Below are 25,353 nucleotides of genomic sequence, written 5' to 3'. Positions count from 1 at the left end.
ATTTTGATTAGCTGGATGCAGTAGAGAGAGCAGAATCACACAGCTGTTAAATCACAAAGCTTGCAGATATGCTTAAATATGCAGTTAGAAATATGGCGCTTTGTTATTACCAAAGTGGATGAACTTTGAGTTAAATGTCATGTTTGCTGCCATTAAAGTCATCTTGCACAGTCTCTTGTGATGTCATGTGTGGTAAGGGATCAGTAGTTGCTTTAACCTTTTGAAATCTGGTGCCAGCGAGACATCTGCATGGAGACAAATTGAGTTCACGCCCATTTTCCCTTCAGATTCATAACAGCGCTGGCAATACAATGCTGCAACTTTAATAGAGGTCACCTTTCATGGTGTACTGGGAATCAGCCTTGTACTTCCAAAACTACAATCTGGTGCCTGTTAGTCTAAAACACCTATAATTAGGGTCAGACAGAAGCTGTAGACTTTATTCAAAAGTGAGTTTGGTATAAAAATCTATGGGGTTCTGTGGAATGGATTTTGAAAGAAAAAAAAAGTTAAATGTAGTTGAAAGCACTTATTGGGAGCTTAAAGTAACCAAAATAGTTTGCCATATTATTTACTAAACTCACAGCTAAGGCAATGTGTGATGAATAATAGGTTTACAAGTAGTGGATTATATAAAATATATAGTGTCCTTTGTATGCAGGGCAAAAACGCAGGGCAAGGTGTAATGAATAACAACTACAAAAAAAAAGGGGGGGGGGGGGTCATATCAGTCACTGATTATGTGGAAAATGTAACCAAAAATGTACAATAGTATGAATAATAGGCATACCAGTAGCAGATTAGGTACAAAAAATTAAATAAAATAAATAAATAATACGATTGATAAAAAAAATAAAAAGTCACTTGTATGCAAGACAAACACACAGACAAGGGATGTGTGTAATGGGCATAGCAGTTGCTGATTATGAGCAAAAAATTTAAGCAAAAAAAAAAAAAAAAAGAGTCTAAATAATAAATTAATACAGTAAAAAATGTGAGATTAATCGCAATCGTACTGTATGTGATATGCTGTGTCCCATCATTATGATTTAGTATGTACATTACTGTGCCTGTTAGTTTGAGGCCCCCAAGAACCAAACCATGATCTATCACCATTGTGCACCAGCTACTTGTGCTGGGGGAGTTTGCTTCAGGGGATTGTCCCTGTACTGGAATTTACTTTGTATAAAATCATCTGTTAAATGACTACCTACACAGGAAAGTTTTTCTCAATGTCTGTATTTCTATACAAACTTTACAACAGACTCTCACTGGTGCTTAATAGTTGTTCTCAGGGAGGAAGGGAGATAGAAAGAGAGAAAGAGAAATAAAAAAAGAAGGCCCAAAGCTCACAAAATACAACTTTATCAGTCATTTCCACCCCTTCAGGAGCTACATTTTCTTTGAAACCATATGAGGTCAATTATTCAAGTGTCTTATTAAAGTCCAAAAAGGGGTTTGGTTGTTATGTTCTCTTTGGGGCCGTCATTAGAGATAACCACACTTCACTGCCCCTCCGTTTTAACCCCACCATCTGATTCAATCACCACCTTTTTCAGTCAGACTTCTGAAGCCCATCCTCCCCTTAATCTTCTCCTCTGCTTAACAAATCCAGTAGGAAACATAGAGGTCAAACACCAGTAAACGGAGAAGTAATTGAATAATTGACCACTGTGTGGATGAGTCGATTCGCTTCATTCCTCAGTGGGGGCTCTTGTTTTCTGATGGGCTTGAACTCTGCTCCACATGCCTGCATTTCTTCATAATGGTATTAACTTTGCCGGGGTGAGCTTTTGTGATTTAGTGCTGGTTACGGTGACCCCTGAGATGACCTCTGTGATGTCACTAGAAAGGATGGGTTTCTTCACCCCTTGACTGAAAGGCTTGTGGCTATGGCCTGTTGGACTTGGATGCATTTCTTGGAGCCAAAGACAATGCCTGAGGCTTTACCGCTTGCCCCGAGACTGCTTTATCTCCCACAGATGGTGTCTAGCTTTAGTGGCCAGATTAAAATCAAAAGGTAAAGCACTAAGCTAATTGGATTGTGATTTACTGACCAGTGTGATGTGTTAGTTGGCATATGTTTACCATCCTGATCCAATACAATGCACCTTGGATTTTCACTACTGCACTAATTACAATGAAACCTGAAGTGCTACACTTAGAGAATATTTTTGTTAATATGTTAATATGTTCATTTACATGAACCATCTGATCAAAACAACTACAATGACTTTACATCACAAAATATAAGAGAGTCCTTTATAATGAATCAAATCAACAGAATGAATCAGACATTCCATTCCAATATGTGTGAGAGAGTCATTTAGTACCAAACATGGCAACCATCTTTCCATGTCAACATATATAAGAGAGAGAGAGAGAGACGCTTAGCGTGATTCAGTCACAAAAATGACTTTTCATGTATAAGAAAGAGTTGTTTAGTATGAACTGATTCAATTACTAGATTAAAATTACTTTCCCATAGCAACATATTTGAGAGAGTTAGTCATTTAGTCATCAGACTTTCCATCACAACATACAAGTAATTTAGTACGAACTGATTCACTGAAATGCATTGGTCTTTCCATACAGTAGCAACATATGTGAGAGAGTAATTTATTTTGAACTGATTTAGCCAAATGAATCAGTCTTTCCATAGTAACATATGTGAGAAAGTTTAGTATGAACCTGTTATGTGAGAGTCATTTGGTATGAAGCGATTGACAAGAATGAACCAGATTTTACATGATTATGTGAAAGAGAGTCATTTAGTGCCAACCAATTAATCAGAATGCATCAGACTTTGACCGATTCTCGATTTTTACGATTTTTAACTAGTCAACTTAAAAATGTAACTACAACATGATTCAAGCATCTTTTTCTTTATTAACCCTCTAGTTAAAGAAATTTCTATTTTAAATGCACCATACATGAAGTTGTCAACATGATGTAAATGTTAAACAAATCACTTGTAAAATAAATATCTTTGCAAAAAAGGTGCATGAACCATGAAGCAAACATGAAATTTCAGACATACAGTAGTAGTTCTTTACCGATTTTAGTAGTAGTTCTTTTCCACTGTTTTTTCTATGTTAACATGGAGGCGTTTGACTGTTGCGCTCGCATCTCTTGCAACGTCTCATGCATGAAATGGCATTCTAAAAGCGCAGTGCTCAAGTTAAAAGAACTTCAACTCAACTCCCATCTTCCTGCATTTTTTTCCTATTCCACTGCTCGCATCACATCTTTGTCAACACAAAAGCGCATTCTGTGCTAAACACACCTAACGATATACTCTACCTATTAACCACAACAGAGCGAAGTTGACTTCACTGAGCCTCCTGTCATAAAATGTCTTCATAGGAATATTCAAGCCAGATTGCCTGAAGGCCTATAAATCTGGCACTTACAAATAGATCAGCATGAACCAATCAACTCTATCCACTTGTTTGTAAGGAAATGTCAGTAGGATAAAATTGCAACCAAAGAGAGCTCCTCTAAACATTTCAGTCTGCAACATTAAATCTAACAATGCTCATCCCCATACAGCCTACCTAAGGATTACCCTGTAAACAACAAAGTAGAACTTTCTTAACAACTACAGCCTGCTCTTAATCCCCACGTCTCAGTCTAATTATACTGGCAAGGGGTAAAAGCTGCCCAGCGTGGGAAGGTCTGTGTGAACTCTGACCTGGCATTGCCTGGGCAAAGCGGTCTAGAGTAAGAGCCAGAGGAGGAGGAGAAGGTAGAGTCTGGGCTGAGAGAAATCAAGAGCAAGCTTTTCTCCCCAACTGACTGATGGCGTCCTGCCCCACGCACACTCGACTCGCCCACCGAGAAGACTCATTTAGCATGGAGGATAAGCGTAAATCAGGACAGTAAAAAAATAGGAAGTAAACTGGCAGTGGAAGGGAGGCAGTTGGCTGTTCAACCCTATGAGGAAAAACTACTCCTCACACAACAGGATCCATCACTGCCAAAGCATCACCATTTATCTGATTATTACTGGCTGTATTTTAATAAATAACCAGCAGAAATGCTTTTAATGCTTACATGTAGGGATACACGATTCATCTGCACATACTGGTTATTAACTAATATCAGTGTTTTTTAAAATGTATCAGCATCAATATTGGATATTTATTGCCCAGTATTGCCAATTTTCAGATTAAAACAGCATCTACAACCCCAATTCCAGAAAAGTTGGGACATTTTGTGAAATGCTAGAAAATCAATAATATGTTATCTGTTCATTCTATTTAACCTTTATTTGATTGACTAATGTACAAATGAAAAATATCCAATTTTCATTGGCCAACTTAATTATTTTATAAATATAAACAAATTTTGATTTTGATTGCTACAACACACTCTAAAAAAGTTGGACATAGGCATGTTTACCATGATGTCAATTCAACTTTCCTTTCAATTACATATTTTAATCATCTGGGAATTAAGGAATTTATATAGTTTTGCCCAGTCTGGCTTGATACAAGACATCAGCTGCTCACTAGTCCATAGTTTTACTAGTCAGATTCTCCTTTTCATGAAATAGGAGACAGATCTGCTTGCCAGTCAGTCACATCCACACGTGTCTATGGAATGCTGTTATAGCACATGCAGAGTGAAACCTGGCATTGTCTCAATCTAATAACCATGGACTTCCCATGAAAGATGTCATCTTGATGGCAGTATGTGTCTCTGTACAATTCCAGTATATGCCTCCATGTCAGTGGTACCTTCACACATATGCCAGTCACCCACGCCGTTTGCATTGATGACCCCATATACCATGACAAACATTTGCTTTTGCACCTGTCATGGACTGACGTCTGGATGGTCCCTTTTGTCTTTGGGACTGACAATTGGATGTATGGTTTCCCTGAAAAACAAGCTGAAATGTGGGCTCATCTGAATACAGCATACATTTTCATTGTCTTTTGAACAATCTAAGATGAGCCCGTTGCATTTCTTGATGCAGCTGCAGACTATGTTAAGTGACAGCAGTTTTCCGTAGTACTCCCAAGCCCACATGGCTATATTTCACACAGCAGCATCACAGTTTCTCATACAATGACATCTGAAGGCTCAAAGGTCACACACATTCAACCGAGGTGTCCTGTCTTGCCTTACACAGTCTGAGATTTCTCTGGATTTCCTGAAACAAAAATTTGGCACAAAGTGGTGAGCCACAATCTGGCTTTGCTGGCAAAGACAGGATGCTCCATATAAACCCAATTATGATACCCTGACTTATTACCAATTTACCTGCTTTTATGGACTGAATTGAATCAACTATTTTTGGGTGAACTATCCATTTAAGAGTGCATTATGCCACTTTTAACAGCTGGCAAGGAAAGAGTCAATGCTAGCAAAGCTGCCTGTTTACAGTATTTCTACTTCAAATGGTCTCAAAACCACTGCATTGTCAATAAGTAGACAGATATCTGCTATTCAGCACATGCCCAGCATTTAAGTGCCATTTAGTATGAAAACTTTGTGTGCGCACTATGAAGGCCACTAATGGGATTAGCTTCATTCCTCTCTTGTTAAACTGGATTAATATATTCTGCTGCCTGAAGAGTCTTGATGCCTGAATATCCTTCTCAAACCTTTGGATAAGACCCTGATTCTGATTTAATCTCTCTAGCACATTAAAGAAATTGGTGAGATTACTCACACTAAAGAGCAATTAGCATATTTCTCCTCAATTTGTGCTCTAATTAGAGTGTTTCATCCATTTAGTCACTTTAATCTCTCGTTTGGCTTGATTACAGTGTGGACAAAAACATAAAATGGATAAAGATGCTACATTTAGGCTACATATTTTCAGAAGCAACAACATATTATATGAAAGCACACATTACATGTATGCATGATTTGTTTTTGTTTTTCTAATTAAAAACATTTAAAAATATATTTTCAGCAGCCATTACTCCAGGCTTCAGTATCACAAGACCCTTCAAAAATCATAAGGAATATGCTGATTTGGTGCTCAAGAAACTCAAATAAAGTTTTTTTTTTTTTTTTTTTTTTTGAGCAAATAATCCTGAAAAAAAAAAAAAAAAAAAGTGTATCATGGTTTCCACACACACACACACACACACACACATTGAAAAATTAGAAATAATGATAATAAAATTCTACACACCAAAAGACTGAAAAATGAGTAAAGCTCAGATGATTTCAATTAAGTTTCATTTATGTATCAGCTTTGTCTCAGATGTTTCTCCTAAAGTAAAAAAAAAAATAGGCACAAATAAGAGTATAGAGCTATAAAATAAATGTTGTGTTTATAGCAAAAGTAACTTGACCTTGGAATAATGTGATGTGTGTTTTTATTCTGAGCACAGTTTAAAACATTGTTGAGATTTCTCAGATGAGACATGAGTTCACAGCAGAAAAGTAACAATTTAATCTCACTACTCTCTCAATCAAAGATTATATATATATATATATATATATATATATATATATATATATATATATATATATATATATATATATAATCTTTGATTGAGAGAGTAGTGAGATTAAATTGTTAGTTATATATATATATATATATATATATATATATATATATATATATATATATATATATAATTTGTGACTTTTAAGAGCACCCATATCATTCTACAATACAATATCTATTAACCTTAAAACATCTGAAAAATAGAACTTGGCTGTTCAAGCCCTTCATCATGGCCACTGCAACTGTTAAAAATCAGCATAAATAATGCATAAATACCAGCTTCAACAGGCATCAGCTACACAACATCTATATTATTAAAATTTCTGTTTGGGCAAAGCAGAGACACGACTCTAATATTAAATAATAACTATGGCTAACTGAGATTTGACTCTGCTTTAGCATGCATGCCAGAGACTGAATGGTTGAATTACCAGCCCATCAATAATACAGCAGCATGAACGAGGCTTCGACGGGGGAATGGGATGGGACAGAGGGACGAGTGAGGAATGCAGGGGTGCTTTGCGCTTAGAGGTAGAAAGCATGCATTTGGGCAAGAATAGAAAAAGATGTGGGCAGGTAGAAGACAGCTTTGGAATAGGATAGTGGGATGAAGAAGTCATAAACCGTCTCTGTCGTTGACAGGGGATGGGAGAAGGATGTGGGAGTGAATGAAGGAGACAGAACATAGATGAATGTGGGCGAAGGATGGTGTGGGCGTGGATCATGAACTTGCCGTACGGAGAAGTGGAGAGATTGTTTTTTGATGGAGTGGGAGAGTGGATGAGCGCAACGTAGAATGACGCGCAGGTGTATTGACTGAGACGTACAGATGGATTATCAAGTGGTGAGAGAGAAAGAAGAGTGAAAAAAATATGAGAAAAGAGAATGAGAGAACTATAATCAATGAAAATAGCTCCTAGCCTTAAGTATCCAATGGAGAAATGGCGGATGACCTTGTGACCCCTGTGAACTTATGTGACAGAGATTAATATCTCCCTTGTCAACAGTGCAATTTATTTAAGTGCCATCAAACCAAGAGCAGTTCCTGATCTTCAACCTCAGCTTTTCTTAAATTTTATGGAGTGGGTTCCCTAGTGGAAATGATCTCACTTCCTCTCATAAATGTTCTTGTCGGGACAAAAATACACATTCAGAGAATAACCAAAGGACAGATGTTATAGATTATAAACTATAGCTTTTTTTCCGCGTCTGCTTTTCAAAATGAATGGCCTAAATGACATGTACGTATACTAGTACAGATACATGTGCAATAACCTTATATTTATTTGTTACCACCTACATCCTAGTACACCCCTGCATCTCACTCTATTCTATTCCTATTCTATCATCTATAGCACAACTGTACATACAATTTATTTTTATTTTATTTTATTTCTATTTTTGTCTATTTGTATTTACATATGTGTGTATTTGTATTCTCATCTTATTTTTATTGTCTCTGTGTTGTTGATGTCTCTGTGTACTGGAAGCTTGTGACACTAAAACAAATTCCTTGTATGAGCAAGCATACTTGGCAATAAAGCTCTTTCTGATTCTGATTCTGGTAATGTTTTCTAGACAAATCTTTTAAATAAATGAACAAATGAATGTTCACTGAAGTCTCTCGATTTTGAAACATGTGACTGCTTCCCTGTCTTTAAAGACTATAAAGTGAACAAACAGAGTTTAAATCTGGGTTGTGAAGGATCATTTCATTAGTTGGAACAATCAAACGAACACGGCCCTTCACTAAACAAGAGTCATTGAATGAGACTGAATGAGAATAAATCTTGTTTATGAACTAATTTAATGAACTTGTTTGTGAACAAACTGAACGAGGGAGCTGTAGGGCATGTTGTTCGTTCAAGATCAAGCATGTGAGTCAATTTTCAATTTAGTAAATAATTCACTGACATCAATCATAACACCTAAAAGACCCACTGACATAATGACTTAACCTGTAGAATTAATGAACAAATATTTTTTGCAAACAGATTCAAGAGTCACTTAGATGAATCAAAGTCCTCAGCACTACTCTCCTGGATCAGATTCCCTCCTTCTGCCTTCACAAGTCTCTGTTGTATCCAAATTACAATACATTTACATTATCAATTCAAGCCCAACTGCCAACTGTTTACAGTTCTAAATATATAATGACTCAGGAGAAGCTACAAGCTTCAACGTTTTATTCATGTTCTTACATCTTTGGTTTTACTACCAACCCAAAACACATACAGATTGGCACTTGCTTCTGTCTGCTGCAAAACAAATGAAAAAGAAACAAACAATGTTGCTCATGAAAGGCATTTTCAGTGAAAACAAGTAGTAATGAGAAATGCATTATACTCGGTAGCGATATACTCAGTAAGCTGTAAAGTTCAAATACCCTAAAATACATGCGTCTTGCATTGCTGGTCAATATTTCACAATTTCAGCTGTTTAAAAATAAGTTCATGACCAGATTGCAATGTTCTACAGATGTGTTGTTGGGCCCAAATGCATAGAGCCCAAATTTAGAGCGAGAAAGAAACAAATTGTCCACACGGCTAAGGTCACAGAAGACGGCTGTGAAGAATGAAAGAGATTGTTCAATTGCTCGGCAATCACAGATGTGCTGTCAAGTAGGGAGGAGGGGAGGGATAGAGAGAGAGACAGAGAGAGCATAAAAATGTTCCTATATGTGCCATTTCAAGTACATGTGAGAAGAAACTGGCTGAGTGAGAAATTCCCTTTTGTGTCTCAGCTTTTATAATTATTATTTTATTTTTTCCATTACCCTCTTTCTTTGAAGTCTTTGAGATGAGTGGAAGTCTACGTGCCCTGGACAGCGATCATATTAGGCTGCAATCCGTGTTGAGTGGCCTGAAGTAGAGGGGATTGGAAACAGGCACACCAGGGGGACAGGAGTGTTATTTTGTGGGAACTGACACAGCAAGAGCCCTGGCTACGTTCATTCAGATCTGACGGATGTTGGCAATCTTCCAGGATGAAACTTGGTTGTAGCCAGACAAGATAAATGGAACTTGTGCCCAAGATTATCTCCTTCCCCTGACAAATCTAAAGCTAATTTACTTTTTTCCTCTTGTAGGCAGAATTTTTTATTCCTAAGGCAAAGAAATATCTAGTGTTTGTCATAGAGTAAATACCACACTAATTCCCCTCTGTATACTTTCCAAACAATGGCACACCTGTGTCTATTGACTTTTGTGGTGTGTAGAAGGTGATTCATACAAGCTATTAATGTAGAACATGTTACAACTTGTTCCGTAACATCTGGATAATCTTGTTTTAAATAAGCCATTTGACAGTTCTGTCGGAAGCACTAAAACAATCTGGATTTCTTTACCATTTCAATGCTAAAATTAACGACTGGCCTTTTTACTAATGTGTTACGAAACAGAACACGACACAAAGTTGTAAAGGGATTTGAAAGCAGTTTCAAACCATTTAGAGATATTTCAATTTAGACAAAATCTGCAATAAATAAATAAATAAATAAAGGTTGCTTATTGGACATATATAACCCCGTAACCTCATAGATATGCTTATTGGTTTATGACCTCATGGAGGTATTTATTAAGATCCATATAGAAAATCACCAAGATTAAAGAATCAAGTTATTAAATAACCAACATAATAATAATAAAACAAAAATGCATAAAAATAATCAAGAAAAAAAGGTTGAACCCACATGTTCTAAGACTGACTTTAAGTATATATTATAATAATTTATTAAAAGTATTAATTTGTAATTTAACACTTGTTTTCCCTCAAAATAATAATAAAAAAAAAAAAAAAAAAAAAAAAAAAAAAAAAAATCTAAATCCAGCAGGCAGATGTTACTGAAGTTTTTAACACTCTGTTGTACCACAAAGTTGACATGCACTTTTCAGAAATGTAACATCCATTCTATTGGAGAAAAATCTGGGGGTCAAAATAAAAATGACAACAGAACAGAACATGAGAACTAATAAGCCAACATATTAATATGAGTGTCAAATAAAAATAAAAATTCATCTGACATGGACATTAGTCACAAGAAACATGCAAGAAAAAAAAAAAGTAATGTACAAAAAAAAAAAAGGTAGCACTTAATATTAAATCATATTTAAGCACTGGATAAAAAGAAAATCATTTTGCAGATCACATACTGCTTCACTGTCCCTCCAAAGGCTCTCTGAAACACATGCGGGGGGTCACAGCACACAATACTACAGTAGTAATTCCCTCTACTGGCTTGCTTTTATTTCAAGCTCAGACAAACTCATCAAACAGAAGCCTAAATACTCACAGGAATCTGCTGCATTCTTGTCCGCTCATCCTCAAAAAGACAGGCGAACCTTCTTCTTCTGCTCAGTCTAATCCCACAGGCGTAAAAAAACAGAGAGTGCTGAGGAAATCCAAAGAAACGTCTACCACAGCAGACGCGGGAGAGAAGCCCCGCCACTAGCGCAGAATGGTGCGGAGCGAGAGAGGCACTGGGGAGACATATGCTGCCAAAGCCTCTCGCCTGGCAAAGAAGCTCATTAAACGAGTGACAATCACTCCCACAAAGCCAGATCTGAGTGCTTTTCACATGGAGTACACAAAGAAGGAGAGATACAGAGAGAGAGAATGAATGAGTGAGAGAGAATGAAAGAGAGTGAAGGAATTCTGGATAGAAGAAGTTGCATTTAAAGCACTCATGCATGGGGAGACCTGTCAATGTTTTGTGCCATGGATGTCAAGATCCGTGTTTTTCCTTTTGTAACACCGTCACTACGGTTAAATGGGGTTAATTTGGAGTTTCAGTATCATTTTATATTAAAAAGGAAAAACTGCAATACACATTTTACAGACGACTACATTATTATTATTTTTTTTAAGAAAACTATTAGTTTAGTCACGCTTTTACATTTTATGAAGACAGTGTGAGCAGTGCTTGCTGGTACAAGAGTAGCCATCATGATGTTCTGGGTGATTGCAAGGGCGTTGCTATGCAGTTGCTAAGGTGTTCAATATGGTTTTTAGTGTGTTGCTATGCAGTTGCTTCTAGGTAGTACTGGGTGGTCAAATGAACCCACCCCAGAGTCTATGATATACTGGTCCACAGATATGGATTTCTATCATTTTCTCATTGGTCAGGGTAAGTAGAAAAGAAAATCTCTTCAAATTTGAATCCTAAGCTACCCTAAGATATCAAATCCCAAACTCTAAGCATGAACAACAGCAAAAGTGATGGTATCCTTAGCAAACACTACAATACACAATCCTTTCAGAAAACTATGCATGATCAAATCTAAGAAAAGGTAGGTGAGTTTGATCAGGGTTGGAGCTAAATTCTGCAGTGCATTGGGCATTCAGGGCAAGATTTGAGGATCCCTGTCATAAATCACATATAAATTCACATTGTGTGTCTTACTTAATTCTTAATTCAAAACATTGGGGGGATGCAAGATCACCATGGACCAAAATATGATGATAACCTCTATATTAAATCCACTTGATTGACAAAAGCCAGTGGACAGCAACAGTTCATTTGTACCTCACAAATAGGACTAGATCTCTGGGGATCATGTGATTTGCCAACAGAGCAAATAACACAGGGCAGAACATGGTCACACAATCTAAACACAAAAGCCCCACCCCATCCTGCAATGCTGAGGTGGAACAGGCTCACTGTGATGCATGATGTGGAAATGGGTGTGGGGAGAGGCTGAAATCGGGAAGGCTTGACATGTTTGCTTGAATTATGCTGATGTAGGTGCCGTTGACATGTCTGTCAAATGGAAGAGTGCCCATATAGGTAAAGGTATAATTAGTCTTTCAGATCTCCAGGAAATGATGCTCTCTATGAGTCAAGTGCTCTCCATGTGAGGTGAGATCATACAATGTGCCTTCAATTACAGGAAACATCATTAAACGTACAGGCGCCATAAACACTCCTAATTAAGATTCAATTAAAATGGATTCTTTCATGTGCTTGCCATTTACATGTACAATTAATTTAATTATCTGGGACTCTTACCCAAGCCATGAGATCATCTGAAATGCATGAAGGACTTTCACATATTTTTCCATGTAAAATTCTTGCTCAGTTATTTTTTATCTGTTTCCAATCAGGATAATTAATCACTTAAGTGTGTTTTCGTTAAGCCAAAACCATTTCCCCTTTCCTATTTAACATGTTTAATGGTGAAATGTCAAGGCGAAAACTACATTACCCATGATTCTGCGAAAATCTCTACCAATAGATTGCAAAAAATCTCTATCAATAGATTTCAATAGTCGGGTTCCTTTTCTCCATAGGGAAATTGATTTTTGACCATAACGTATAAACCTTAAAGACAGAACTGCACCAATGACTCAGTATATGTTTTTGTTGAAGCCATCTGAATGCATTATTTTAACTTTTTTTTTTTTCATGTTTAACAGTGGACAAAAACAGTGGTAAAAACTGCATTACCCATGATGCTCTAGAGAAAATTCAACCAAATTCCAACATATAAGAAAATGTGGCCAGCAAATCACCAAAAGAGCTTGCAGGGAAAACCCACTGATAAGGCAAAAAGTTTTATATTTCACCATTTGCAATGCTTCATGGGATTGTAGTTTCTTTCCTCATTAAATACATCAAGCCATTAAATACAAAGTCTTGTACCTTTGTTGTTTTGTCAATTTTTTTTTTTTTTTATTATTATTAAAATTTTTTATTTTTTTGCTTCAAATTAAAGTTTGTAATATTTTGATTCACCTCATAGCTGGTTGGTTACTAAGTATTGAGTTAAATGAGTTAAATGCTGAGTAGACGTAATAACACTAATGTTTGTCTTAAGCACAGCGAACAAATATAACATCTATTATTGATGCTAAGCTGTTCTGCAAAGAGCCTATTCATCTGAACTTGGGCAGTAATGTGAACAAGACCCTTTAAATGCCCCCCTATACTGGTTGAAGGAGGGACAGAGACAGGTTTTGGCAGGAAGAGAGGGTTGTTTGATAGCGTGAGCAGATTGCCAGACAGAGAGAACACTCAAAGCGCCACTGTGCCGGTGCTGAACTGACGGGGCCCTTCCAGTCCCCAGCATGTCCTTTTTAAGTGCTCGAAGGATGAAGCTTCCATTATGGCCGCACAAACAGAAAAACGCCTGATGAACTTCATAGGAATGCTTCTTCCTGAAAGCAACAGGGTTTAGAATAGAGTGACGGGAGGGGCTATAGAGAGCGAACGGGAGGGCAAGCTGCCAGTTCCACCAAGCTTAGTCTTCACGCAACCAGGCCGAACAAACCTGACATTGTTTTGGGCTCTGCCTAGGGGATCACATCCATTCTTTCTTTTTCTTTTCCTCCGCTCCTCGATTTCATTCACTGTTCACAGTCAGAAACCGCTCTTTCACTTTTCCGCTATATGGAGGAATCGGTTGAGGTTGTTTGATCTATCATAATCATGTTCTGCGCCCACTTATGTTGTTTGTTTTGTTGCTTGGTAATTGAATAAACTATATATGACTAATCTCACTTATGAAAATGAGTCAAACAAAACAATATCGTGTGCTGTGGTTAACATGTCTGTACTAGGAGTAACAATTACTATTTAAAAATGCTTTTACTTGATACAAGACCATTAAAAAGCAAATATATACAAATAAAGCATAATGCTCATACAATACAGTTTGTGCACATCGACATACTTAGGCACTCACAACAACAACAAAAAAATGTCTTCTAAATATGTCTCCTAGAGCTGTTGCTGCTTTCAGAGTTTTAGCAGCATGCACATATCATAAACATACAAAAAATACAATTACTATTATTACCTGCATAAAGGAATATAAATACACAGAAATAAACATTACTGACGCAAGGATCTAATGTCTCAAAGCAGTGTACTAGACACCATATTCAATGTTGAATAGTAAGGGAAAAACATTGCATTTGCTGATATGAAATTTGGCCCACAATATAATAATAATAAAAAGCAATCCAGTCTTTTACTCACCTCCATGTCTCTCCAGACGTTTTCATTCGTAATACAGGAATGAGAAAATGGTCATTGTAAATGTCAGACTCGAATAAAAGTAGTCCACATGATTGTGTTCGCCATTCCAAGTTATCAGAATTCATTTGATTGCTTTATATTTTAAAAACAGTCCTATTCACACAGAATTATGTCCTTCCTCATTCAAATATGCTGCTCACACGGGAACTTTTGTTTGTTTGTTTACATTAGCAGCCAGTGAGCGCGCTCGACGCCATTAGAAACTGCACGCAAATCTTATTGGTTCCCGAGTCTATTTGCCAATGTGTTTTCTCTGATCGGATAGCTATCTTATTTGTTAAAACGGTTCCATTGGCCACATAAATGTGTCTAGGCAAAACAGATATAAATCCAATCTTCAATTCCCGCGCTATATGCAAATTAACAGAGTTCATGTTAATGAAAGCAACAGATATGCACTGCATTTTATTCATCATCAGATCAAATTTGTTTATTGATTAGATTAAAGATTAAAGACTTCAACAGGAAAGAGAGCATCAGCAATCGTAAGATAATTCAGTCTTGCTACATTTAATGAAGATGATTGTGTGTCTTACTTTCAGTCTCTTTTACGGCAGTTTGCACGTCGGCTTGCTGAAGAGATCACCTACTAATCCGCGGCGATGAGTGTTGCATTAGCGCTGACATATCTGACTATAACATGTCATATAGCATATATCATACTCTCTCTCTCTCTCTCTCTCTCTCTCTCTCTCTCTCTCTCTCTCTATATATATATATATATATATATATAGATAGATAGAGAGAGAGAGAGGCCGATTAAATATGGTCTTCATTAAGTTTAAACTTTGATAGCATAGTATAAGGTTTAACAAGATAGATTTATTTTCACGTTCAAGTGTCTGTTCAAATGAATTAACTCTGATTAAATGATTCATTTGCATCATCAATTTAAAATGTTAACGGACGTGGCTTTTGTCTTCTATTAGTGTAGAAAACATTCTTGATTTTTATTCTCTCTATAGTAATATTTAGTAATGTGTCCAAAATATGTCCAAACCTTGTCTGAGGATAGTCAATTTAACATTTCCCCATAATCATAACTGTACAGATACAAGGAGGGAACAAAACCACAACCTGCAAAAACCACAAAACAGTGAAGGGCACAGAAGAGTGAAGAACAGGTGCATTTCTCAATGGGAAATAACCCCCCTCTAACCTTCAGGCAATGCTGACAACCTACACAGTGAGCTCACCTGGGCCCTGATCAATGCCCTCCAGCATGTCAAGATGATATATGCACCAGCATTTAGAGTGTGTCTCAGAGCTGGTGGTATAGGCTGAGGCATAAAGACTGCTGTACGGCATGTAGGTCAGGGGCAGGACGAGCCCAGTTCAACAGACCAAATAAAGATGTTCTCCTGCTGACTGAACACTAATCCAGTGTGCAATGATTACTGAACTGAACTCTTTCCAGACCTACAGAACCACCAAATTATGCTACTTTTATAATCTAAACAATCAGTAATTAGACATTTTCACTACTTTTGATATGCTTTATGCATCTATTTCATAACATGTTGTGCAACAGATGTTTTTTTTTTTTTTTTTTTTTTTTTTTTTTTTTTACAGTTTCTTATAAAACTATTAATGGCTAAAGTCTGATTACACTGTATTCAACACAAACTGTGCTACAATAATAAGTAAGCAGCATGTATGTATAAGTTTTTAGAAAATATTTTGAGAATTTTTAAGAAAATAAGGTTAGTTAGTGGCTTGGTTGGTGTAAAAAAAATCACTGAAATATGGCCTTCAATTTAATTAGTTTAAACTGTATTGTTAAATTTAAATAATTCATTTGTTTAATGTAATAATGTAATTAATAATTTTAGATAATAATATGACTTTTAAAGCCACTTTTTTGTAGAATTTACTCACCACAGTAATGTAATGCCTTTGAATAATCCTCAATTGGGGGCTTTTGTCAACAATTATTTGGAAAATTATCTAATTAATTTTAAATATTAAATATTTAGTTTGACAGCCCTTGTAATTTTACACATTTTCATGCATTTCTTTACTTTATAACTTTTCAATGCCAGTGCTTCCCTGATCTATCCTGAAATCCACTCTCAAGAGTAAAACAGCTGTTGATGCAAAAAAAAAAAAAAAAAAAAAAAAAAGAACTAAAAAAAAAGTTAGCATGAATTAGCTTGTTTGACATGCTCTAGTTGCCATTGATTGTGTCACTGAAATCAAACAACACTGATCAATGGTGTCCTGTGTAGTGGTAGAAAATGCTCTCCTAAGTATTTATTTTAAGTAAGGTCAATTTACTCAAATAATTTATCAGGTTGAATTGATCTATAGAGCCCCCAAAGTTCATTTGGTTTACTGCCAAGTACCTCCTTTTGAAATCTTTCAAACATGTCATAATTATCGTTTATCTGATGTGCAATGCTCTGTGAACTCTAACACCATATGTCGTTCTAATAAAATACCCATTGTCTTGATTGCCTGTTTATATGCAATTCCCCTTTACCCTTGACACTTTAATAGCATCTAAATTGTTTCCAGACGCAAGTTTATAGAAGCAGCAACATACAGGACACAATTTACTGTAGGCATTCATTATACAGTCTACAAGTGTGCCGAGATGAAAATATATCATGTTTAACATAGCTGTTGAGAAAGCCACCAACTCAAAGCCATGTTCATCTTCAAAATGGAATTAACAAAGCTAAGTGCGTTAAAGTGCTCAGTGAAGTTTGGGTGAGGCTTAGTGTGCCATATGGTTAACATAACTCAACCTGAGAGGGGGAGAGGTCGAGAGAGCTCAGACTCTTTCTGGCTGCCTTATTCACAGATGGCACTCTCTGCAATCACTGGCATCAGTGAGCATGTGATCATTCTTCCTGATTAGCCGCCCCAACAAAAATATTGTGCAAACATATGTCAATTGAACAAACATCTTTTGCTGAGATGTCCTGGTTAGGGTGTCAAAACAGGCAAGTTAACTTGTCAAACTGTCTTGAATTTAGATTTAAAGGATTATGTTTTGCAAGCTTAATACTGCACAGTGGCTCCAAAAAACATATTACACACTGTATGTATATACTGTGTATGTATGTATGTATACCGTGCCTAATAGTTAGAGGGTCAGATTTGTAACCCAAAGGTCATGAGTTCGAGTCCCAGTACTGGCAGGGAATGTAGGCAAGGTTAGTGAATGACCAGAGCTCCTTTCCACCCTCAATACCACAACTGAGGTGAGACCCTTGAGCAAGGTACCGAACCCCCAACTACTCCCTGGCCACCGCAGCAAAAATGGCTGCCCACTGCTCCATGTGTATGTGTGTGTGCTCACGGTGTGTGTGTTCACTACTCACTGCTGTGTATGCACTTGGATGTGTTAAATGCAGAGCACAAATTCCATGTATGGGACACAGCAAAAAAAAAAAAAAAATTTAAAAAATCACAGTGCAGATGACAACAATGATAATCTTTTGTTAATCAGTTGTAAATAAAACAGATTATTGGGTAAAACTTTTACGTTTAATTCAAAATGTTACCTGCTGTTTCTTTGTAATTAATTGGCAAAATGGCACTTAAATAACTTATATCATAATAATATAGTGATTTAATTACACATTTTTTATGTAATCTCAAAATGAATATCTGGATTTCATACGTTATGATGTTACAATGCCTACATTTACTCAGTAGAATTAAAAAATATTTTTAGAGTATTTTATTGTTTTAAGTTTTAACATCAGCCATTTATTGGTAGTTGGCCATAGAATCAGAATAAATATTGGCTTAATATATTAATATATTTACACTTTCTGACAATGCACCTTTAAAGGCAAAGGAAAAAAATGGTCAGTAGTGTCCTATCTGATAGGCGGTTCCTCTGTGGCTCTCTTTATTGCCCCAAGTCTCTCATCTTGTTGACAAGTCGGGGTCTTCCTGAAACCCATTTTAATCATGTTACCCCAGAAATCAATAAACTATTTCCCCCTGGGTCAACCTCAACAATGAAGAGGGTCTGCCATCCTGAAGTACTCTGAATGTGTACACAAGCTGTCTGAGTGCAATACAAACACAAAGCTGCAAAGACAAAATCATTAAAATAACCACCATGTCTCTTCCAAATGAATGGGTGTGCATGGCAACCTATCCACGTTTAAACCGCCTGTGCATGTACAAAAAGGGCTGGTTTTCAAGTTTCCTACAAAAAAAAAAAAAAAGAAAAAAAGAAAAAAGAAACGGTTGATAGTAATTTAATGGCATGGTTCTGCAGGCAAAGTGCTTCACTGACTATCATCACATAAAAATTCTATCATAAAGCACTCCAGGTGGAATCCATACCACTCCTACAGACACCACAGTTCCTGTTAAATCAGATTCACTAGTGAGATGCATGTTTCTGGAAGGCGTCTATATCAATCCTTCTCATCCTCTTCCCTTAATAAGATAAAACACAGTAGTTAGTAAGCCCATGATAAGGCAAAGCATCTAGCTAATGCCTTTTAAAGAGAGGGTTAGCAGCGGTCTGTCTTTGGAGGCCGGGAGGTTGCGGTAGGGGAATGGAAGGGCATGTTGTAATACTGCTCTAATCCTGCGGCGGATAATGTATCAAGGATCAGCTTCACATGAGCAAGTTTCTCCTGATGAGGTGGAGGTCTCCACACTCAGAAAGAAAGCAAGATGTTGCATTGACATGCGGGTCACAGTCGTGTATGCCTCTGGAATGCACAAGTGTTTTTCTATAAGACCGCGGAGGAACAGTGTGGAGAAAATGGTAAATTTCAGTTTATAGAGAGAATGCTTGAGAAGATTCAATATTTTGGAAATGCAGCTGAAATATTATATAAACACCCACTCTTTGTTGTGAGAATAGTGTGGGAATCTTGGTAACATTAAATAATTTACCCTGTAAAGCCTGACATATGAAATAATGTTAAAAAAAGCTATTTTTTGTAAACAAATGACTGAAACTCTAGTATAATCATATAAAACATATTAATATACTGCAATTATAGTAAACACATAATAATTTGCATATATACTGTAAATGAAAATGAAATGGTAGGATACATATTGTGGGTAATGAACAGGATAAGGAAACTGCAAATTAAATTATAAAATTATAATTAGAAATTTCTGGGAGCAACAATAAAACAAAACTCCCAGTAGTTCTTAGCCTCAGGTACAATTTAATGCTGGGAAAGATACAGTCTCGTCTTTCTCAGCAAGGTGTAATTTTTTTCTTCCCCAGAACCAATTAATAAATACAGAATGAAAGACGCCACAGGCGGAAGTTTATAAGATGTATTAGAAAACTGCATTATTATGCAAATGTCCTGACATCCCAAGATTCATTAAATCAATCAATTAATCTGCAAGCAACAGAATCTAAAGCAAATTTTTAGGGGAAACTTGAAAAGTGAGAAACACAAAGTCATTTAATGATGTTCAAGTCAACAAGAAGAATGTGTGGTAAAGTGAAGTGCTTCCTTATGTCATGTTTACATATAGGCCTATAGTGATTGTGCACTGTATTTACTATTTTGAAGTACCATTGTACAAAATTAATTCCATAATGCTTTAAGATATGTAATGTAATCTCCCCCATTTGTAGCAATGCTCCCCTTGAGATTAACCCACAATCCATATCTACATTAGAAGAGTCATAACAACCTATATTTTATAGAATTCTCCAAATTTTAGACGTCCTCATATGATTTTGGTAACCGAGCCATCTATGTTAAACACTACAGATACATTTGAGAAGTCATGATTGAAAATATAGCAGCACCTGCAGTGCACATCTGGTATTTGTGAACCCCATGGGCTAAAAGTGCAGGTTTCCTTACAAGCACTCTGGGACATGGACATATAACTTTGTAATTGTCCACTTAAGCCATTTCAGAGGGTAAGGTATCATGTAGTTTTACGGCCCACATGCTGGATTCGTCCTACTCCAAAAAAAAAAAAAAAAAAAAAAAAAAAAAAAAATCTTGGTTTATTATATGACTCTAAAACAGCCCAAGTGTGAAATTCTACACCTTATCTTCTCCACACTGTGTGATAAAAAAGAGATTGCATTTTATCCAGCTTATTCCGCAAATCTCAACTGTCTCCTCCACCCTGATGATTTCAAATAATGTAAAGTAATCTCTAAGCTCAACATATGTAAGAGGCTTTAGAGTTTCTCATTGGCGGCCTGTGGGGAGGCTCACAGATGACACATGTGCCTGTTTCACTCAAGAACACTGAAAATTATCTTTAGGATGCTTGAAAGGAGAGCCACAGCATTAAAGAGCCCAGTGAAAAGAGAGCTTTTACAGAGGCGTCTTTGTCAAACTCATATCAAAGGCTGCGTCTGGAAAGTGAATAGTTTAGCTTTGTGATTCACGGTGCATGGGTGGGAGTTTGTTGTGGTGTTGAGATATCCCAGTGTACACGCAGAGCTAACCCTATTGAAAGAGCTATTGGGAAATCTCCAACATTTAACGGCTCTTTAACCAAGAGTGTTCCTCACTGCATGATATCATGGTTTGACATCTTTAAAGAACCTTGAATTTAAAGCACTATTTGGACAGGATTAGTTTTCTAAATTACAATTGTTAACATAGGACATATAAGATTTCTCAGAATTTTATATATAATAATGTGTATAAATATTTTCTAATGGATGCTTGAATTAGAATAGTTAACAATAAGATAAATATAATTTTATATATTATATATAACAATGTTATATTTATATACAACCCCAATTCCAGAAAAGTTTGTAAAATGCGATAAAATCAAGAATGTACAAAGAAAAGATATCCAATGTTTTCACTGACCAACTTAAAATGTATTTTGTAAATATAAACAAGTTTTTGATTTTGATGGCTGCAACACACTCCAAAAAAGTTAAGAGGCTAAATAAAAGAGAAAAAGTTATAGAATTTTCGAATTAAACTGTTTTGAAACAGTTCACAGTAATCAGGTGAATCTCAATCTGTGTAGGGTAAGGCAGGAAACCTCTGCTGAATGTGTGTGACCTTTGAGACCTCAGATGACAATAAATGCAACTTAAATCTATGTTATTCTAGAACAAAGCTATACATCAATTCTATGAAGTGATGATGACATCTTTAATGGGAAGTCCATGGTTATTAGATCAACACAATGCCAGGTCTCATTCTGCATGTGCTACAACAGCATGGATTCGTTGACACAGATTGAGTGTCCTAGACTGGCTTGCCTGCAGTCCAGATCAGTCTCCTATTGAAAATGTATGACCAGTCATGAAAAAGGAGAATTAGACAATGAGGATCATAGACTGCTTTGCATCTGAAGTCTTGTATAAGGCGAGATTGGATGAAAATGTTGCTTGCAAAACTTTAACAATTAGAATTCCCAATTCCCAAACAAGTAAACATTGTAAATAAAAGGAAAATTGATTTGACACAGCGGTAAACATGCCTCTGTCCCAAATTTTTGGAGTGTGTTACAGCCATTAAATCAAAATTTGTTTATATTTACAAAATAAAATTAAGTGAAAACATTGTTTGTTTGTTTTTTATTTGTACTGCAGTCGGTTGAATAAAAGTTAAAGAGAATTAACAAATAGCATTTATTTTATGGCATTTCATAAAAAACACCCCAAATTTTCTGGAATTGGGGTTGTATATTATCTACATGTAATTATTTGTAATAATATGTAGGGTATTATATATCAGTGTCTGTATATATGTAAGTTTATGACTCTAAAATGGATTACTATATATACATAATGAATTTATGAAATATTAAATAATTATGAAAAATAATCTATATAACAAAATAGCCATTTTTACAGAAAGCATTGTTAAAAACAGATTATTAGGACAGGATTACAATTAAAATGAAATTTGAGTACATCCTTTTTAGGGAAGACTGTTGACTGTTCTGAAAGGGCTTTATTTTTATTTTTATTTTTTTTTTGGAATAGACCTCACGTTGATCTTTTATTCTCTTTACATGCATTTTTCATTAAATTCATATTTTTATTATATACATGCAATTATTAATATTAAAACTACATGCCATTGATTCATCAATACCTGTCTCACAATGAATTATTTTCTAAACCTTCAAAGCACAAGATTAAACCTGACTCATAGCGGCTACACCCACTGTATAATTAATGGATATTACATGCCAAAATGAGGACAATATCACATGGGGGAGCTTCAACTAGCATCCATTCAGATTGTTCTGTCATTGTTCAGCCTAAGGCTATAGACTGCTGCCAACACATTGAGTTCAACCCATATCCTCTCTTCATTATTATCATGAGACCTCCAGCTCTTGTGTACAATGTCATTTGGAGAGCAGATGTTAAAACACTGATAGTGTAGCCTAAATATATTACCCTTCTACTATGACGCCAGCAGCCGCAACCAAAGTGTGGATTGAATTAAGGAGTGCTGAATGAATTCGATGAATGCTGGTCAGAAGGTTAAAGAGCAAACTAGGGTTATCTTGGCTGCAATTAGCATGTGCTCTGAATGGACGCTAATGAATGACATTCTCAGGAGTCTTTGTGCTATTGGTTTGAGGGACATTGTGTCCTTGCAATAAGTCAACAAGACTCAGGGTTGGTTAATCAGATTTGAAATCTGATCCAAAGACTATATACTCCCATTTACTAATTCACATAACTTGTTTAGGAAATGAATGATAGCATAGGATGTCACGCCTACATGTCATTAACATGGAACTGACATTTGTGTAAATGGCTTCCTGTGTCAAAACAGCCTATGAATTATGTGCCAAATGACAGAAAAGAAATGGTAAAATATAACAATTTTAATAAAAACAGATATACAAAACGATAATAATCATCTTATAAGTATTAAAAGAAAGTTCAGGGTTGAAAACAAGTTTTTTTTTTTTTGGTGAAAAAATATTTTATGTCAGTTAAAACAATCCAAAAAAATCCTGTTTACAGTATTGTACATACAATGACAGGTATGGGGATTGACATAACTGTCATGGTATGTGCTGACATAAAACATAAGATTTTAAGGGAACATTATGGGACAAATTTATTGAAGAGTTGTGTAAGCCAACTTGTGTAAGCTGTATTTCTGCATAAAACAGCTGAACCACCCACAATTCAGTTTAATCACACTTTAAATGCATTTAAATTCTACTAAGCTGTACAAAAGCCTCCTTTATGCAAATTAGATTCATTATGAATTGTTTCCAGAACTAAGCACTATTTGGCTTGTGGAATTAAGGCGGTGGAATACAGGCGGTATGCCAAATTTTCTGTTAGCGAGACAGTTGTGAACATTTTCTGGTGATCATGGCGGCTGTAATTTAAATGATTTTCAAATGATGGATAAAAGAATTATATCTGAGATTAGATCCAGACAGATCATGTGGTCAAGCAGTTTTTGTCCATTCAGCTGATACGCATTCACTCATATTCCATATGTCAGGAAATTAAAGGATAGATGGACATTGCTTTGAAAATGGCTCTCTGTGACTTTAAGGGCAGCTATTTGGACTGTATGTCTAAACAATCATCTACCCAGCATTCTCTAAAGTGTTCATTGTGTCTAACAAAGACTTCAAAGATGAAAGCCATACACAAAATAAATATAAGCGCAACAGCAACTGATCAGATATTACAAGACATGATTAGCATGTTCTTCTATGAATGAAAACAGAAAAACGTGTATTGTTTGCTTGATGTAAGACTCTTTAAAATCACCAGACAGTCTAATGCTTGGCTAGACACACCCAGCTACTTCCATGTTAAAGTTTCTAAGTACTGCATCATCAAACAGTGCAAAATATCCCCCAAATGTATGTTTGCCCTCTTGAGTAAAACATGGTGTATTGAAAAGGAAAAAAATAGGTTAGGTCCCTTGTTGACACACATTAAAATTCATATATGCTGAAAGAGAAAGCTTTGTGTACTTCAGTTCATTGAATAAAATACATTTGAATGGAGAAAAACAAAAAGGAAATATCCTGCTTAGATTATTAATATATTAATATTCCACAACTGACTGGCATGTTTTTTTATTTTTGTTTTTTGTTTTTTGGCATATGACAGATGAAAGGCACATGACACATAAGCACAGTTCCTCATGAGTGTTTGCCAATGATGTCAGATTTCCATTGTTGTTGTTTCATGAGAATCATTTCATGTAAATGGACCTTATAGCACAATGAAAAAGATAAAAGATAAAACTGGTAAAAGGGGAAAATATATTGGTACAGTACTCTGTGTGCAAATTCTGCATCTAAATATGATGCTGGCATTGAGAATAACTAACCTAAATCTATAATTTTTCATATTTATGAAATTGTTTCTTCAGATGAATTATGTAATTCAAATTTGGGAAAACAGGCCTAAACAATTCACTAAACTAAGTCACTGATTCATCTGAGGGTCTGCATAGAAGTCTGTGAGGCATTAAATTGAATTTTAATGGCATAAAATGGTATCATTTTTAAAATGAATAAAATCACATGTAAAAAGTGTACAATATTAATTCTATATATAAAAATTGACTAATGTACTGACTTAAAAAAATAGAAGTATTTTGTTTCATGCAAAGAGATTGTAAAATTCATTATATTTAGTTAAAATCTCAGGGTTACTTCAAGTAAATGTATTGAGATAACAGGAGTTCAGCTGACATAAAGGCTTTGGAAGCCCTGATCTAGAGTGTGGGAATGCACACTCATATATTAAAATAATGTAGTCATGTTTTCTGGAGGGCAACCGCAGGCCACAGGACTGTCAGACTGTCGAAAGCTTTGAAGTCTACTATCAGGGTTCCAACCTTTTATAATATAGGAAATTCGATTTTGCTCTTGCATTTAGCAATTAGAATAT

At 35.8% G+C, this 25,353-nt stretch overlaps 1 protein-coding gene across 11 annotated transcripts in view; it reads right to left on the bottom strand.

Moving 5' to 3' along the window:
- Window positions 1-25,353, bottom strand: part of LOC109049337 (neural cell adhesion molecule L1-like protein) — an 80,363-nt gene that overhangs the window by 34,749 nt on the left and 20,261 nt on the right. For 3 of the 11 annotated variants that reach the window (XM_042758753.1, XM_042758760.1, XM_042758757.1), the window contains exon 1: window positions 10,767-10,988. The exons of 2 other annotated variants lie outside the window; for them this stretch is intronic. The gene's annotated coding sequence lies outside the window, so the exon portion shown is untranslated. Of the gene's footprint in view, window positions 1-10,766; window positions 10,992-25,353 lie in introns of those variants that run through there. 6 more of the 11 variants (XM_042758761.1, XM_042758756.1, XM_042758758.1 and 3 more) reach the window with 6 other exon arrangements.

This window comes from Cyprinus carpio, chromosome A6 (assembly GCF_018340385.1).
Source record: "Cyprinus carpio isolate SPL01 chromosome A6, ASM1834038v1, whole genome shotgun sequence".
Lineage (NCBI taxonomy): Eukaryota > Metazoa > Chordata > Actinopteri > Cypriniformes > Cyprinidae > Cyprinus > Cyprinus carpio.
The sequence above is the reverse complement of the archived record's forward strand: the minus strand, read 5'-3'. Positions and strand labels throughout refer to the sequence as shown.